Source organism: Falco biarmicus, chromosome 19 (genome assembly GCF_023638135.1).
Source record: "Falco biarmicus isolate bFalBia1 chromosome 19, bFalBia1.pri, whole genome shotgun sequence".
In the NCBI taxonomy this organism is placed as follows: Eukaryota; Metazoa; Chordata; class Aves; order Falconiformes; family Falconidae; genus Falco; species Falco biarmicus.
The window spans coordinates 4,804,104-4,820,456 of NC_079306.1; positions in this window are offsets into that span (position 1 = coordinate 4,804,104).

Sequence of the window (16,353 nt, forward strand, 5' to 3'; positions counted from 1 at the left end):
TATGAATTAGTTTTATAAAGTGCATGAAATACAGAAGGAAAAAAGGCAACTTAAGACAGAAGTCAGACAGAAGAAAACTGGCTGTCAGTTTTAAGGGCAAAATAAACTTGTATTTAGAGAAAAGAAATCCTAGTAACAGTCTGGGGCTTTTAATAGATGGAGGCACTAACGCTGTTCACAATTATGCAGAAAAAGCCAGAAATTTTTAATAAATACTTCTCACTGGAGTTCAGAAAGAATCAAGAATTATGTGCCAGACTCATACAGTGATGATGCACTATTTTCCAGTTCATTAGTAATAGATAACAGCAACTGGGAAAATTTGCTTAAAACCTTCAGTCTACAAAGCTTACACAAAGTGTCCTCAAAGAGCTAACTGAGGAGACCTTTGTCCAGCTAATATAAACAGTGAAATATGTGGATTTATGGAAATTTTTAGAATGAAAAATACCTGGTGCGGTTATTTGGTCACCCCCACGGCTGGCTCCCCATCTCTGGGAGGACCCTGCCAACCTTAATGAGTGGAGAGTCCCTGCAGCAGTGACAAAGTCTTGAGGCAGCAGAAACTCCTAAACATGGAGACCAAGGCTGTGGTAAGATTTGATGATCCCTAACAGCAATTCCACAAGTGATAGGAATCTTCCTGCTCAGGGTTCAAAGCTGGTCTCTCAAGGTGGCTAAATTCGGGGGCAGAGTCTCACGCTTTGCTCTAAAGCATCTAGTTCTGGTCTGTTTTGGATATAAGACACTAAACTAATGGGCTTTGGGTCTCATCCAGCCTAGCAATTCCTTCATTCCCACTAATTAGCTCTATAACTTGCTGTCTCAAGTGAGGGCTGCTCTTTCTGAGGAGAGCTGAGGCTGCATAATGACTTCTGCCTGCAGAATTAATTCAGCCCAGGGCCGTTATAGCGCAAAAAGGGATTAAACGTCTTGTGGATGGTCAGGCCGAGCGGTGGCTCATTCGGAAGATGTAGAGAGGCTGCAGGAAGGGGAGGTATGTCAGTAACACCATCACATTACAGTGTCCAGAACCTTCAGCCCACAGCCCACCCCACCCCAACTATGCGCAATACACCCAAGAACTTAAGGATAGCAACTCAATCAGGTCTGGTTTTAGCTCCCACGGCAGTGTTGAGATCAAAAATTAATAAAAATGGGTTGTGAATGAGGTTTGGTTTGCCATTGCTTATACAGGAGGTTGTCTTTCATGTCTTCAGAGTGATTCCATGGTGTGGTCACTTGCCCAAAGCTAAGGTTTGAGGCCTTTCTTTGCCGTTAATTTTAGTGACATTACGTAAGTCATCCTCACTTCATACCCCAGAAGTGTTACAGTAAAATCTTGGAGTAAATTCTCATTATCATTCCAAAGCCTTTTCTGAGGGCTGGACTATTTTTTTAGAGATTGGATTTAAAATGATCAGCGGTTCTCTTAGCTTTTGTGTCATTGCTTTCCCAGACACTCAGTAATAGCGGTGTATAATAGTTGTTCCGTATGGACATGCATTATCTTGGCTGTGAGCTGCTGTATTGAGGTCTGTCTCTGCTCTCTTTCTTTTGCATGGCAGACACTGTATAAAAATAAATAGGGCTGTGCAGCATTTTTCCTACATGGAGAAATGAACTTGCCTGCGTTTGCATATTAAAATATTAGTAAAAACGTGGATCCTAACCCAATCACTGCCACTTTCAATCACCTGAGACATAGTGAAACACCCAAGCTCACTACTAAAAACTGAGCCCAGTAATGGCAAAATAATCAAGAGATTATTTAGTTCTGCTTTGTGTATGAAACTGTTTCCTTCTTGGTAGCCCTAATTCAGGAAAGCACTTAAGCCCATGATGAATTAAGCATCTGTTAACGTATTGTGTTGAACAGGGAAGTTTCCCTGAATCAGTATCTGTAAGTATGGTATCTTTTTCTTGAGGTGAAAGATTAGGGATACAAACACCTGTCCAAGGTGGGTTGGTTTGTTTTCGGTTTTTTTGTTTAGAAACAAAGGCCCTCTATATATTGATTACTTGGGATTATTATTAAAAATCAGTTACAATTAATTCAATACTGAATCAAAACTAGGAATTGGCCATAATATATAATCCAATCCATCTGCCTCGCCTAAGGCAGGGTCAGATCTATGATTAATAAGATTTTATATCGTAGCTCCATGTCTTAGTTTGGGATCAAGTAGAATCATGGAAGTCAGAAAGAAGTCTTAAAGAGAAAGTACCTTCAAAACAGTAAATTTCTGTGGACTCGGGACACAAATGGAGATGTTGATGTCATTGGGACTTTCAAGTAGGATACTGGAAAGAGTTCCCAGAGCACAAATGCTAATCATTACTTTTTTTAGCTTTTCCTTGCGACTTTCATTTTAACTCCAGCCTCAAGTATTGATATTTGAAGGCTTTCTTTCTCAAACATTAATCCCAGGGGCAAAAAGTGTCTCTGATGCTGATTGTAGGTGTAGCCCTGAAACACTTGAAGCCACAGCTGCTGGATTTCTGGTTTCCATTAGTCCATACTGTCACAAGAGGGAAGAGCTAAACGAGCCCTTCTCGGGCAGTTGTTGTTAGTGCTTCACAGATGTGTTCCCAGCACAGCTCACATAGGTTCCAAGGAAGGACTACAGCCAGTATGGATCCTGCTGTACATATTCGTATTCCTGGCGTGCAGAAATCGCCAGTCAAAGATCAGAGACCCACGCCGCAAGGCACTGTACAACCCATCACAAAAAAGAAATTCTTCCTAAAGAGATACAAGCACAGACAAATATTCATACATGCATATCCCAGGGATACATTTACATACGGTCACTGCCCACATGTACATCTGACATACAATAAGACTGAGTTTTTTCCTTTTTTTTCCTTTTTTTTTTTTTTTTTTTTTTTTTAGGGAAGTGGGTCTGTTCTTGCTGAGCTTTAATTTGAAAAGCTGGTTGGAACTTGTTAAGTCAATAATTATTCCTGTGAATGTAGGTCAAACTATTTTCTATTTTTTCCTCTCTCTCTCTTGGGACTTGGAAGAGGATTTCAGTACTCCAGTACTCCAAGGGTAGAAGCACCGTGCTTTCCATTAGTAAGAGACAACTCTTGATAACAAAGCAGAAAGACTTGAGGGATTCAAGATGAATGTACTCCTGTATGCTTAAGTAGGTTTTCCTACAGGGCAACTTCCCTCAAAGGAGGAAATCTGCAGAAATCAAAACTGTCTTCTCAATACACCACGATTTTCAAAACAGTCTAAAATTTCCCCAAAATTTACTGAAAAACTGAGTGTTGTAAGTGAGTGCAGTGTAAGTGCATTCTGTTCTGATGAGAGCTTTTCTCTGCCGCAGATAGTTGCCTGTTTGCATGCACCTAACAGGCAGTAAATCCCCGGCACTTCTCTGAGCAAGCCATTTACAGGATCTTGACATTAGTAACCTGGTTGTAAACGCGCCCTTTATGATCAATGGACAGATGGGCATCTCCAGAGGAATGTTTTATTTCCAGAGTTCAGTGGTCAACAGCAAACTAATTGCCCCATGGGAGTAAAATTGGTGAGGCACAGAGCAGTGCAAGCAAACTCCACTGTAGCTCCAGGCCACCCTCTGCTCCCCAGCCTAAATTACTGGGTATTCATCTACAACAGCTGATACAAGTGTCCAGAAAAATGTTCACCCAGTTCTGACAACATAACGGAGTGCATTTGAATCTCATTCATTTTATTCTAAGTGTATGCTGAACATATTATTCAACCCTATTTTACCGTCGCAGTCAGGCTCTCAGAGGGCCTATAGCTTTCTGCCTTCTGCAGACCTCCAGAAATAGATCAGATCTCACCTTATCTTTTTAAGGCATTTGCCTTATTAAAGAAAAAAAGAAAAGCAACAACAGTTTCTGCAGTTTCCTTCATCAGTAACTCCAAGAAATACTTCTGTGCAGCAGGAGCTATCAGCTGTATCAGAAAACTGTATTTATCCACCCACCTCACCAAGCTGAGAACCCTCTGGCATGAGTCACGACTGTTTATGCTCTGTTCTGGGGTTTGGGGGCTTTTCTTTTTTTTTTTTTCTCCCCTTAACGCAGTGGAAGGCTGCAAGACTGGAAACTGCTAGAGAAATGTGACTTGATCCACCATAATTTTATTACTGTGAGCTGCTTTTGTAAGATACCATTCCAGGATGTGGACCACTGCTATTTAAACACCACAGGACTATTTCTTCTTTATACCAAAGCCCTTTGCCTCACTCCAGCAGTGTAAAAGTTGCCTCCAAGTGTGTGTAAATTCTATTTATAGCTTCCAAAAGCCTCTTAATAGTCATCTTCTGCTTTGAAGAGGCTTTGCAGTAATTCAGAAATTTTGCAGCTGCTCTCTTTATCTGGCCTGTTATGCTTGCTCTGAGTTATTGATTCTGAAGGACGTTAGCAACCTATGGAGGTATGACATGGGACAGCATTAATTCCACCGTGGGTACGGGTCTGTTACAGCACTGGTGATGCAGTACCGGCTTCAGCAGTAACTGTTTTATGTGGAGATTATGTGTTTGATCATCAGTGTCAAACAAGTTGACAGCCACCAGAGAGATGTCACCAAAATAGTGGCCACACATTCCCAACATCCGTAGCACAAGCAAGGTTGTCACATTCCTAATTTTTCCCTCCCACTTAAAATTCTTGGGGCAAGGCTAGTAGGAGCCTCATCTGCCTGATGCAGTGACAGGCACAGCAGCTCCTGCTCCCGGTGCTGGAAGTCCAGGTGGCATGTGCCACACAGTTGGCAATGTGTACGTAACCAGGATTCGTTGTGGTTGATTCATCCTCAGGTGAAAGAGCCGAGATGTAAGGTTGCAGGGGCGATTCCTTCGATGCTCTGAGACCAACAGGTTGTCAACGGCTCCTGCCATAACCCTCATGAGCTCTTACCTTGGCAGGCCACATCTTCTGTCCCTCCAGTCTTGCTAAGTGGAAAGAGAAGGCCATGCACGTGCTGGAAGAGAATCCTGATAGAAAAGCCGCCACAAGACTTTCAGATATGCCATTTTGTTTTGTTTTGTTTTCTCAATAAAAATTAGGACAGTGTGAAAATGATCTACGGGCCACAGCTACGAGGCTGTCCTCCCAGCTCCAGAAAAGGCCCACCACAGTGCAGGGTGGGAGATGGAGACCCATGGGAATCCCAGCCCAAGAGAGGAGTGCGAAGCAAATTAACTACAGCTCCCTTGAGGCACTGCAGCAGAATTTAAAAACCTTGAAATATTCTGGGTTTGCTTCATTTGACAAAAGGCCCAACTTCTTCTGTGGAAAAATAAACTGAAAATATACATTTTGTCATTGTTATCATCAAAAGTGTCTGTGGAAAATCTTCAATTCATATCCCCCACGCTCCTCGGCTTTCTTGACAGCTGAGCAAGTCATGAGATGAAGACAGTTTCCATTTGATGCTGATCTAAGCACCGTGAGGCTGAAAATCCAACTTCCTACCTTGCTGTTCTCCCCCATTCTGCCCGGGTCTCTGCTTTAAAATGAATTTTTAAAAGCTAGAAGGCCGTCATCTGATGCTGAGCAGCACATCCCTGCACAGCACTCCTTGCCAGCAGACAGGCCCTGCTTGCTCCAGACCTGCTGTGGGACCAGAGTAGATGGTTGCTGCTAAAATTAAATTGCTTTGCAGCTTTAAATGCAACAGATTTCCGCAAGTAGGGCAAGGCTGGGAGGGGCGGCAGACTGACTCTGTGTGATGGAGGGCTGGTTAGCAAAATGTCTTAAAGGATTCATAGACAAGAGCTACTGGTTTTTGAGATTAAAATTTTGTTTCCCTCAAAACACTTCAGGACGCTGTCCAAGCCCCCCTTGCCTGCTGATGCAGCAGCCCCTGTGCTGATCCGCCGATCAAGGCACCCTTTGCACCCTGAACCATGCTTGTGCGGGCAGGTTCGCTGTGCACTGGGACAACTTCCCTTGGTGCCTGTTTTGCAAATCGGTTCAGCTACAGGCTGATGCATGGCTCTCTGTTGGTGCTTTTTGTTTTTCAAACCGCTTTTCCCAGGCTGTTGTGCACTGATAATACCCCCGGCCTTTCCCAGGTATCTCTCCGTTATTTCTCCAAAATAGAAGAGGGAGGAGGGGGGCTGGTCTTTGAGCCGGGGAGGGGGAAATAACCACAAAAAGCCGCTTTGGCTCAGCCGCTGGGCTGGGTGGGTGCATGGGTGCCTGCAGCACCCCGGGGTTCCTCGCGCTGCTTCTCCTTATTTAGCTGGGAGCTGGAGCGTGCCAAGGATTGGCTGTGGAGAGGGAGAGGGAGCAGACAGCGGAGATGGAGAAGGAGAAGCAGGCAGAGAGGGTGAAGGGAAGAGAGCTCGCTGCCTGCGGAGTGGCAGCTGACAAGCAAAGCAAAACAACACTCACGCTCATTGGCATTTGTCAAGCAAATTGCAGCTATTTTTATAGGAGACACTTTGCCTACATCTTAACTAAGAAGCCAGGACCCAATCTGATCTCCCTGAAGTGTAATGAGAAATACCACTTCTGAACTCCCCTTCTCCCCGCCTTGCATGTGTTTTCAAGGAGCAGTTGTGCAGAGTTGTGCATAAGCAAGATTTCTTGGCCATTAGTAGGCTTCAAAATTGTTCTTTTCTGTGCTGCTCTGCCAGGGTGCTCTTTATTCTTCTAATGATACAATTTTTTTGTCTCCAGAGCTGAAATAATTGACACACTGGACAATACAGCCAGCCCTTTCCGGGAATGGCAGACTTGTTGCTCCTCTGTTGGCCAAGCATGCCCTCTTTGTGCAGCGTTATTCCCGCATGGATACACCCACAAAACGGGTGTGTGATACACAAAGCAATGTCTGTGCTCTCTTGGCTTTGAAGCTCCATTAGGGTTCGTTGCAACATGCCAGTGCCTTTGGAAATGCCATCGAAGGCAGGGGACTGTCTAAGGGGCTGGCAGGGAGGAAACAGAGAAACAGAGGTGGAAAAAACTAGCCAGGGGTAAGAAGAGGTGATTGGTGCGAGAATGAGGACAGGAAGGGAAGCTGACACTGACACTGGAATGGTGAGGTTATCTTGGAGGTGAAGACCACAGTAAATGTCCAGAAACAGGCACCTTGGGAAGCTAAACAATTTGTATAGCAAGAAGAAGGAAGCCAGAGGTGAGATTCCTGAAAACCTAGAGACAGCAGCAAGCAAAAAGAATTCCACACTGACTCTTGAAAGCTGTTCTCAGAGGGTTTGTAATTTCTATTGCTTCACTAGGCCAGCAGAGACAGCTGTCAGTTATTTTTCAAGTTACTGCTTCTGCTTTTCTAGGTTCTGCATGAAACTCAACACAGAGCCTTGGAAATCGAGAGAGCTGTTTCTTCAGGTCTTTCCAGCTATCTCAATGCAGGAAGCACTGGGACATCTGTCCAGCCTGTTTTTCAGACTTCTGAAATATCTTGGAACAACATTTGAATTTCTGAGGGCTTATCCAAACAAGTCCTGAACACAGCACTTTTGAAGTTTTTTCCTGTCACAAAGCATCAGGCAGCTTTTTTGTTGCAGCTGGCAACTGAATGGCAACGGTCTCATTGCAGACGTGTTTGTTCTGTGGTTAGTTTTGGCCCACAGATTATGTGTGTTGAAAAAGGGCCTGGCAGTTTGTGTCATGGACCATGGTTCCAGCTGCCAACCCCTGTAACAAACTCATTGCTCAGGCTGACCGGGTGTATCAGGTACATGAAGTCCTGGAGTAGAGAGAGGCCATGGTGTGACACTGAGAGTAGTGAATAGATCTACGTATGCATGGATGCATGTATCTGTCTATCTACCAAATATTTTTGCAGTATCTGGACTACTCTGGTGAGAAAAATTCCCTGTGGAGACCTCCCTCTTCATCAGACTGCATCATCACAACAGGCAGTTCAGACTGAGGGGAAAAAAACCCCAAGTTTATACAGCTGGCTATCTATGGTGACATGGCCTTGCTGCCTAAGCAGAACATGTGGGTTTATAAACCAGGATTCTTCCTTTAGGGTAGATTGGTGTGATTTGTAAATCTCTAATAGGATTTGTCAATCTGCAGCAGGGTTAATAAAACCAGGCTCAGATTTATAAATTGAGAGTAAGGTTTTGCAAATCCATCAGTGGGGGTGGAAATCCTATAGGCCAACACCTACAGCTGTTGAATGTTTTTATTCTCTATCTGATTTTTAAGAGTGTGATTTTTTGAAACTAGTCCGTATGACTGGACATAGGCAGGTGAGGTTATTGAAATATGAACCAAGGAACAGGACAATTCTTAGGCTTGAAGAGCAAGTCTAGAAATTCTGGAAACCATGATAGAGTTTAATGCATTTTGGTGTATTTTAAATATTTTTTCCAACCTGGTTTGCCTATCTCTGCTTGGCTCACTGTTGTAACAACAGCCTGTATGCTTGCTTTCTGCAAACTACCAGTTGAAGGGGTCACAGAGAACAAACCTTGTCCCGTGTTACCAACAGATGGAGTGATTTTACTGACATGAGAAATACCCTTCCATAGAATTACACTAAGGTGCAAAGTTCAGCTTCAAGCCCAGGTTATTAAATCTGATACCAGAGTTGATGAGTGAAAATACCTGGCAAATACAGGCAGAGCCTTCAGCTCGGAGCTGTACAGTGCGTGACACCTGGGTCTGAGCTGTGCTCTGGATGCGTTTGCACTGCTGCCTGCCTCCCCTCCTGCCTGCTCCTGCGTTGCTGCCCTCCCTGCTTCCAGCTAGCCTGGCCAGGCAATGTCTGAGTGGTGTTTAAACCCTCCGGGAGGCTGCAGAAGGATTTTTCTGACAGCATTAGGTACCTCTGTGACACTAATCTGGTGAGAGCAGACACTGAGGTAGGTCATAGTAGTAAAAGAAACAAAAAATTGCCTTGATTCTCATCCTGCTGAGTGTGGCATGTTATCGCATATTTTAAGGAAACCTGTAGGAGGGAACTGTAATTTTAAGATCTGTAAAATGTCCAAGGCTTGAGCTTGTGTTGTAAAAGATGCAGGCAAGGGTACTGTAGTATCTGATGACTCTCTGGCAGCCTGTGTGAGGTAAACAGGCTGCAGAGAGTTCACGCGTGAGTGAACTGACGTGCCTAGTGCCCTGTCCCCGTGGGGCTGAGCCGCTGCAGCAGGTGCTGGATAAACCAGCAGCGACATCTTCTCTGCTGAAGAGACAGCGAGGGCCTGGGGGAAGGCAGCCCATGCGCTGCAGGCTGGACTGTGCCACGGCAGAGGGCTCTGGTTCTGTGGCTGTCCTCCCCTCAACTGCAGCGAGTCCTAAATTTACCCAGGTTAAGTCCTCGCCCTCCTCACTCCTCATTAGAGGCGGCTTTGACAGTAACCTGGAAGTGACAGGAGCTTGCTCCCTTCTTCCAGCCTAACCCAGCTTTCAGTTAATGACAAAGGGAGGAAATACTCACAAGTCCTGAGCTGTTAGCTGCCATCTGCCCTCTGGCAACCTCCCCTGTCATCTGCCTCTCTTCTCCCCAGCCCCCAAACACCGCCCTTCTTAGAAACTGCAGGGTCTTACTGAATCCTGGCTGAAAAGCTGGGCAGCGTAGCTCGGGTGTACCAGGTACCGCAGCATTGCCAGTGCGTGACCTTTCAGCTGTTCTGCTGGTTTGCGGCATGAAACAGAGCTTGTGCTGACTTTTTTAAAAGCTTCAGCCCAGAGCAGCACTGCAGCAGGCTTCCTGAAACATGAGGAGAGTCACGGGGGAGGCCAGCGTCTTGTTGGCACTACCTGGGTTGCAAGAGGTCATGCGTGATTCTCAAGTGGTTCAGTACTTTTGAAATTGCAACTGAATTCCTTTCCCACCTTAACTGCTGCTTTCATAAAACCACGAGGAGGTGACTTGCTTGAGTTTGCTGGCAATGCAAAAGCAGCATGAACAGGGAAAGTCTATCACTGCCCTTACCTTGTGTAAACAGTGACACACGCTGGTTTGTACTACTGCCATCCCTCTTGCTGGGGCAAGAACATAGCTCTTCCATTGCAAAAGACATTTTGTGGAACAGTCTAGTTCATCAGCATGAAAAACTGCTTGTTCTAGTTATGCAAAGCCCATTAAGAAAGATTTTTTTTTTTAAAAAAAAATCCTTTATTTAAAAAATTCTTTTCATCACAGCCTTAAAATCAATCAAAATAAACAAAGCTGCAGCAGACTGGAATAATGTCCCAGAGTCTGTACATATGGAAGGTTTAATTTACATAAAAATCAGTGCGGTATTTGTTTCCAAAAGCAACAACCCATTGCATTCCCCCCCTCCCAAATCCCCTTTTTAAGAAGAGGAAAGGAGAACCTGAAATACAAGTCAAAGACAAAAAGTATTGATAGATCAAGCAACAATAAAATCAGTATCATGTTTGTAAATGAAATGTTCTTTTGAGCAGTTGCAGCAAAAAATAGCACCTTCAGAGCCCCTTTGTACAATATATGCAGAAACCAAGGTTTTCCAAGGGGTTTAAATGAGTTAGGGACGTGACATAATGTTTTGCTTATGGACAAGAATCATCTCCTCCAACTTTTTGCCGTTTGGGTTTGCGTACAGTTAATGGAAAGGAATTGATACCTGTTGAAGGTGATTTATTCATTCCAAGATAAGCACTGAAAGTAGTTTAGATCTGCTGGAGATGCCATTTCTGTGGAAGTGACTACAGTTAGGCGAAATTAATCTTCCTAACTCACCTGACTGTCCGTGGCTTTTGCACTTCTAAACCATTTAGGCATTCTCAGAGGAGGGAGGGACTCAAGCCCTTATGTTCCCTTCCAGCTTTTTTGAAAACTCTTGTTTTGCTCTGACCTGTGGCTTTTTAGGGGATAAACGCCATGTGGCTCGTTAGACATGAGTATTCATGAAGTTCAGGGTCAGATCTCCATTCACTGCCTTGGTTTGCAAATGATTTAATTCCTTCGATTACTGGATACGGAAAAGTGAAAGAGGAGAATGTTCCTTTCTCAAACAGCAAAGTAGACATAAAGGTTAATCTTGGGGATTTCTGATTAAATGGGTTTTGAACCAGTCTCGTACCTATGCTTCCTTGTGCTTTGAAGTTCTCATCGGTCACTCCTGGAGCTGGTCTTTGCTGGGTGATGAATCAAAGCTTAAGTGTAGATGATCTTTGGATTTCCAAGTAAAATGGGAGACAGGACACTGGGGTCAGTGAGCAGGGATTTCCAAGCAGGCGGGCAGGGCTGCTGCAGCCTAGCAAGCCACTCAGCATGGATTGCAAGCGTCGTAGCATCCTTCAGATGACTCCTGAATACAACTGCCTGGTCCCAGCATCAGTCTTTGTCAGTTGTGTGGATCAGGTCCTCGTGCATGTATTCCTACAAGTTTCGCGGTTGATGTAAGTTAGTGCGGCTCCGTGGAAGTTGGCACAACTGAGGGTCATTCGTGGCTGTTAATTATCTGGCCTGGACCAGCTGTTTCTTACAGGGCTGGAGCTTTTGGTGATTTGAGGAGGACTGGGTTGGCAGATCAGCACGTCCCTAATCTGCCTGCACTGCTGTACTTCAAGACTAAGCAAACCTTCCAGCAAATAACTAAAAATCTTGAGTCCCTGAGATCCTTTGCTTTTGCCAGAAGGTCAGGAATTGGCCTGGGTTATTGGATGGGCTGGGCTGCACTGCCGCAGATCACACCCACCCTGTTGCAGCATGGAGAACCGATCTGTGGGCTCTGCTACAGGAGCCAGGTTCAGCCAGATGCTTCAGCACACGCTCGGAGCTATCGTATCAGTGAAGGAGGTAAGAGCCTGGAAGCTACATGGAGCAGGAGCACCCTGAACTTAACTGGTCCATGCATGGGCCCTGGGTTGCTTGGAGGGGCCTTTCAGCCCACAGCTGTTTTTTCTGCTCCTCTTGCACTCCACTCACTTTCTTTAACAGAAAAGAGATGCCATGGTGGTGGGAAGAGCATTCCTTCCTTCCCTGTCCCATCCTTCCTTCCACCAGTACATGCACTCCTTGAACAAGCTCAGCACAGTCTCCTAGAGCACACTTCCCCAGGGCGTTGCCTGCTGGTTTTTTTAAGACGTGTGTAATTGTCTCTAAATCCTCTCTTTTCCCACTCCATCGCCCCCAGCTTTGCTCCATTTCCATCAGTCACTGCTCAGCTCTTCCCAGTGCCTTTTGTTCACTATGGGTTCTTGCAGCTCAGATACAAACAGCTGGGGTCCTCTGGCAACCATTCCGTATTTCATCTGGGTGGAGCACGGGGGCCCTAGGATTCTTCCCAGCTTTGCCAATTGAAACTCCATGCCCGTTTGGTGGGTGGGGAGAAGCAGGTGGTTGATGTCTTCTGCTCTTGGGGCCCAGATGTGGAGGTGAGGTGAAATTCCCAAAGATACGTAGCTTCCAAACCTTCTAGGAGTATGTGGCTGAAAGAATCCCCTGGCCCTGAGGAGAGGGGGAGCAAGGCTGATGCCTTGTTGACTGCCTGCCTGGCCTGGCACACTCCTCCCCGCAGGGCTGGACGGTGTGTAAGCGGGCAGGGGGAGCTTGTGATGCAGACCCCCGTGAGCAGAGCTCTGCTGAGGGTCTCTACTTAGGAGCTGTGGTCCCCTGTCCTCCAGTGAATCTCTGCCACTTACAAATTGGGAGGAAGTTTTCTTTAAAGGGGCTTTCTGACATTTTTTTGGAGAGTCAGGGGAGCTGTGAACTGTTTCCCTACAATGGAAAGTTGTTTCCTTTTGAAAAGACAGGCAAGCAAGTACAAGCATTTAAATTTTAAATTTAAAAACATTCCACGGCCAGATCAAGGGCAGCTTCCTTCATGCATTACAGCTATGCAGAAAGAAGAATTTGGGGAGGGGGACTTAGCCAAAGTCTTAAATAATGCTCAAAGTTTTAACACCTGAGAACCAAGCACGTGGTTGCGGCACTTCAGGAAACAGCCTCTGCTCTGTGCTGTGCTCTGCGCTAAGTGAACCCCTCAGGCGCAGAACCATAACAAAGTTATTGCTCAGCTAAGGAATCCCCTGCTTTTTCTCTGGACCCTGAACATATGAACACTGGGCACCATGACAGCGTTGATGCAAGGGATGGCCAGCTTTGTCACCTAGGTGTGCTCTGACCTGGCAGATAGTGAAGGCCCTGTGGCTCCGTCCCAGCTGGCATGTCTAGTGTTCCAGTTGTTTCCCTAAACCAGCCTCCTGTTTCTCGAAACTGCATGGGCCTGGGAGCCACCCAATGCTGCAGTGTTGGGCTGCGGAGCCTGTGGGACCAGGCGGTCTCTCCGCATGGCATCACCTTGCTCTGTCTGCTCGTGTGATGCCAGACAGCTACCTCAGCGATGAGACCAGGTACGTGTGTGTGTAGGCGCCGTCAGGGGTGTTCAGCCAAACCTGACCTTAACAAGCATCTTGCAGTTAGGTGAAGTGAGAGCCCCTGGTTAATCACCCAGTTCCTGCTCTCCCATCATCCTTCCGAGGAAGGAAGGAGACCGGAGGAGCTTTGGAAGCCAGAAGCTGCTGAATTGCAAATGTAAACTGAGATAGAAATGACGGAGAGTGTGAAGGAGGGGAGCAAACAGGCAGTCATCTTCCTTCTCGTTGAAGCCCCTGAGAGGTGGTTCAGGGGACCAGTTCCATGAGAATCCAGGGTTCCTCCAAGACCCAGATGTGCTGCTCAGCTGGTGGATTTCACAGCGGAAGAGGAAGGAGGAGGAGGAAGGGAGCAGGTCTGAGACTGCTGAAGTGTTCGGGGCTCCAAGTGGATTTGCCATTTCATTGTTAATGTTTTTCATTGTAAACATTTGCATAATACTGCAGATGACAGCTGAAAGGGAAGCAAGTCAGAAATCAAAATGAAAGACTTTTGGAAATGCCCCTGAAGGAGAAGTTGGGAATGATTTTCTGGAATAAAAGCAGTCTGGAAATTTCCTTTGTCAAAGAGAGTTTCAATCCTCTATACAGCTCAACACCTTAATCCGAGTTCTGTTTTAGGCAGCCAGCGCGGCCCCCGCCTCCCCCAGGCACACACAGAAGTCAAACCTCAGTCAGCACTTCTACGATACCAATTCCTATTTCACATTTATAGCTGTTCCTGCACCAACTACTTCAGGCATTCAGCTCACTCTGATTTATGTGTCAGCTCTTCAATATCCAGAGAACTGAGACTTTTTCATCCTCATCCTTTCAATGATACCAAACATGGGTGCTGCAAATAGACTCGGTCGGTAAAGCGCTGCCCCCCCTCCCTATGGCAGATGCTCGTTCCCTCGAGAGCCAGCCTGACAGCTCCCGTGGCTGCCGCAGTGCTGTGCTCAGCATGGCGAGGGCCATCTGCCTGCCCTTCGTGGGGTCATGTCGAGCGCAGCCCTTGGAGGACAGGCTTTCTTCCGCTTGGAGATCCCCTCCAGGCTCAGGCATGTGGTGCACAAAGCAGAAAGAGATCTTGCTCTTCAAATTCTTGAACTGCTTTTATAAAAATGATTTGCTTGTGTTTGACACTGCTTGTTCCCCTTGCAAATTTTTCCTTGCTCTGCTGTGAAGCATCCCGGGCGCACGCTCGCATGGGGTGTCCCCGCTGAGCCACCATGCCTGCCAATTTATTCTCGGCGTAGCCACCAGCCGAGTGCCGTGGTACAGCCAGGTGAAGGGTGCCCGTGGGCACAGGCAGACCATCTGTGGGGACGCTTCCTCTATGGAGAGGCCAGGGCAGGTGCAGCAAGAGGAAAGGAGACCAGAGGGAAAGATTTAAGCACCACATAGGCATGAAAGCAAAATACAAAACCTCTCAGCCTCCAGGTGGACTCTGCCCTTCATCCTGTTGTGTAGAGACCAGGCATAAAGAAACTTCATTTTCAACTTTGTTTTATTCAGATGTTAACATCTGCTCTTCCTGAAAAATTGCTGCCCAGCGCCCAGGGCAATTCTGAGGGGCTTTTTGACAAGCACAGCCATGCTCCCAGAGAGTTCAGAAGCTGAGATTACCCCTACAGCACTTGAGCTTAATGTCTTGGAGGTGACTGGGAGCTTATCACAGGTTGCAAAGTGCGGTCTTCCTGACTTCCTTAGAGCTTGAATTTTCTGTCCTTGATTTTCTAAGCTGTGCTGGTCCATCTGAGTTGTCTGAGGCACTGGGGAGGAGGCCATGGGCCAGGCCTCAGAGAACAGCAAACCCTCGTTCTTGGCTGTTGTGAAGCACCTCGGTGTTCAGGTATGTTTTCTGTTCAAGTGCCTTGCACGTTAAAACTCCCACAGGCTCCTGAACCCTCACTATGCTCCAAAAAACCTGCTGGAATCAAAGGTTCCAGTGGCAATTCAAGGACAATTCCCTTCCTTCGATGACTTACGGGTGTTACAGGAAACAAACTGCAAATCCATTCACAAAGAAGATCCCTTTTTATCGCAGCGTCACCAATTCCTCCCCATCCCCTGATGCAAGGACCCCTGTGGGCAGTAGTGAGCTGGGCTGGAAGGAGCTTCCCCCTGCAGCCCACCCTCCTTGGTGTGAACGGCTTCCTGGGCATAGGGGTGCTGAGAAGAGACTACAGAGAATCATTACAATTGCGGCTGAATCATTTTTATTATTGCGGTTTGTAGGGTTTTCGGGGGAAAAAAGCAAAATTTCTACTTAGTCCTTTTGAGTGTGGTTCTGTTAGAGAAAATAATGGTGTGAACTGCTGTGTGTTCCGTGTCTTCCTTAGCCATTTAGGTGATTAAATAGAGAGCAAACTGTCTCTAACTGTGATCTGTCAATGAACTGCAGGAGGAAACAGGCTCAACCCATTCTCCCTGCCCTTGGGAAGGATCCCCTCCGGCAGTCCCAGCCACAGCTTCCCCATCGGTTCTCCGCTCGGGAAGCTGTGCTCAGGAAGGGAAGAAACAGCAGCACTAACGTGACTGGCATGTTTTCCATACACATGCCATTCTTGCTCATAATTGGCTTTTTGTCTCTAATCCCAGAAGCGGGATTGACAGAGGGGAGAACTTTGCAAAATTTCAAATAAATAACAAAAGGCTAAAAAGGGGGCAGAATTACAGCCCATGTGGGAGAAGGGGGAGAGAGAGATTGCGATCCTTTCAATTTGTGTAGTGTCTAGAATTAGACGTTCCTAATTTAGGAATGAGTTTATAGATATTCTTGTCAAGCAGCTAATAATACACAGAACCCTCTGCTCTGGCTGTGGTGTATGACTGGGTCTCTTAGCCACAACCCAGGAACACACAGTGCTCGGCAGCGTGGAGCCGGAGCCCAGGGCTGAAGTTTTCACAGCTTGGGAAGCAGAGCCGCTTGGAGCCTAGCATTTCTGCCTTGTGAAGGATTCCACAGCTCGAGTTTAATTTTGTTTTGAATGAAAACAGTGTAAAAATTGCCTGTGGAAAAAATTGTCAGGCTTCTTGAAGGGGAGC